The following is a 2,481-nucleotide window of genomic DNA, read 5'->3' as shown; positions in this document are numbered from 1 at the left end:
GTAAAGGGGTTTTCCTAGTGTTTCCTTTGTTAGTTTTTCAATCTTATTTTTCATTTCCGTGATGACACATCCTGCATGGCGAAAGGTAAGGAAATGTATTAGGCATTGCATGAACATTTAGACTTTGAAACAGATCACACTTAGAAGTAAAATAAGCCTTTTCATGCCCGACAAGACAAAAAAATATATATTATATAATAAAAATAAATAAATAAAATAAAATAACAATCATAAATAGATAAAAAAATAAAGCTACGCTACTTTTTTGTTCGTCGCCTCCGGCCGCGGACAAGCAGACGCCCAAGCACAGAACATAGAGGCGCAGCAGCCTCATAGTGCGCTCGATGGACCACGCATTCTGTGAGGAATAGACGCATATGTTTTTATGTATGTGTACATTATGTGTTCTGATTTTACTCTACTTCTTTCCGAATAAAGTCAGGCAAGTCCCATAACGATTCAAACAATGTAACTCAAGATTTAGACACACTAAAACAATAATATAGCTGTTAATGACATTTCAAATTTTGCCGCCATGAAAGGAGGGGTAATGAACAGGTAAATAACCATTACGAAGAAAATCCCTATATCTCACACATGTTATGAATATTTTACGCACAAAATAATCATATCTTCTTAAAAATAACTGCCGAACACAGACGTTCCTTACAACAGCTTATTCGTTCGAACACTAAGGCGGAAGCACAGCGGCATCTCGTTTCGTTCCTTCCTGTTCAGATGTTTCGAATTCCAACTTTTACCAGATACTTAACTTTCATGATCTTCCATTTCACATTTTTTTTTTTTTTTTTTTTTGTATTTTACGTCTACTGCTCTCGTGATTTTTTATTTCTTTTTCTTTTTCTATTTAGCCTTTTCAAGATTGTGTTTCATCCATTCTCCTTTCAAAGGAGGTACACGCGATGGCAACGGGACTTCGTACGATCCTATATTTTTTAACTTTCCTTTTATCCATATATTATTTATTTATTCATCTGTTTTAGATAGATTGGAGACTTGAAAAGCAAAAATAAGCTTAAACTTCTCAACACAACATGAGGCTGGTTGGTTCCGTAGGCTAAATTTTGCTTGAAAGCGTGCGAATTTGAAAATAGCCTTTATAATTTCCGACGGCATTCACAATTACTGTTGCCATGTCAGTGTAATCAATACATCTAGAAATATTGCTTTTGTCATTTGCACCAGTATGAAAATTGTTGTCGCCATCCAAAATATTATTTCATCATTTTATTATCAATATCCTTGTCCTCGTGGTGATCATTATTCTTACTATTTATATTAATATTATCATCATTATTAATACTATAATTATCAATATCATCACCATTATTGTTATTTTTAAGATTATTATTATTATTGTTACTACTACTACTACTACTACTACTACTGCTACTACTACTACTACTACTACAACTACTAACATCACCGTGATTATCATTACCATTATTATTATAATTATTATTGCATAGACGAGTTAACAGCCCTTCATAAACAGTAAAGCAGAGGGGAGCTAGATGCTCACGAGTGTCATATAACCTAGAAAATCAGGTGAATCAGACTCAGAGTCAAGGATGATGTCAAGAAGTGTCAGGACCTTGGTTTGTTTGCATTCGACAGGGCAACAAGCGGTCGTTTTTCTCTGGGAGTTACTCGGATTAACGCTATTTTCAAGTCAGAGCTTCCCCTTCCGTGACCGCTGAGGAAAAGGCATTATTCCTCTTATTATTGTTCTAAAGGCTTTTTCTTCGGTAGACACGGAAGAGCAAGTCTTTCCTTGAGAAAAGCACCGATCTAAATGACTCCCAGAGACAACGTCCGCTTGTTGCCTTCCGCTTGTCTTGGCCAATGTAAACACGGATATCACGACAATGATCTTTTTTTTTCTTGGGTCGGACATTTCCTTGCCTCCGAGTCTGATTCAAGTGAATATCTTGGTTATATGAAAGTCAGAGCGAGTATATGAAACAAACTTCGTCGATGTCGCCTTTCTTAAGCGCCGTCGTCAAACGTCGTTACGGTCTTCGTAACTGGCAAATGACTGGTAATGATGATTTTATAGATGGTTTGTATATTTCACTGATATCCTCCTATATATTTTTTTTGTTTACTCTTAAATTCATATTTACGAGCAAAAGTTTAATGCATGTGACAGTGTAGCCCACGTGGACAGATCGAAACGGTGCCGTTAATCCCAAAATCCCAGCCCAAGAATTTCTTGCGACCGTTTGCTTCAGCCGCAAGCGTATTTCGATGTACTTGCAAGATTTTCCTTTCTTTGATATATTGGAATCCGTGCTCCCTCGAATTAAAGGATTTGTCCCCGTTATGTGAGCAGATTTAGAACACGGTAGAGATTTTGTGTTTATCATTACAAGACGTGAGAGGCAAACGGGGACGAATTCGATTTGAAAGAGGGGCTGCGGCACTTGCCTGTCTTTATATCAACTGTGGGTTGTGATA

The 2,481-nt window shown here is 36.8% G+C and overlaps 1 long non-coding RNA gene across 1 annotated transcript in view; it reads right to left on the bottom strand.

The window, feature by feature from the left end:
* LOC119571301 overlaps positions 1 to 679 on the bottom strand; it is an 818-nt gene extending 139 nt beyond the window's left edge. Inside the window, exons 1-3 of the long non-coding RNA XR_005228564.1 lie at positions 620 to 679; positions 262 to 358; positions 1 to 71 (exon numbers count right to left, since the gene is read on the bottom strand). The exon at positions 1 to 71 is cut by the window's left edge and continues 139 nt beyond it. This is a non-coding gene — a long non-coding RNA (uncharacterized LOC119571301). The remainder of the gene's footprint in view (positions 72 to 261; positions 359 to 619) is intronic.
* Between the last annotated feature and the right edge of the window lie 1,802 nt (positions 680 to 2,481).

The sequence above is a fragment of the Penaeus monodon genome, unplaced genomic scaffold (assembly GCF_015228065.2).
Source record: "Penaeus monodon isolate SGIC_2016 unplaced genomic scaffold, NSTDA_Pmon_1 PmonScaffold_5836, whole genome shotgun sequence".
In the NCBI taxonomy this organism is placed as follows: domain Eukaryota; kingdom Metazoa; phylum Arthropoda; class Malacostraca; order Decapoda; family Penaeidae; genus Penaeus; species Penaeus monodon.
Note: the sequence above shows the minus strand (reverse complement) of the source record. Positions and strands in the feature narration are given on the sequence as shown.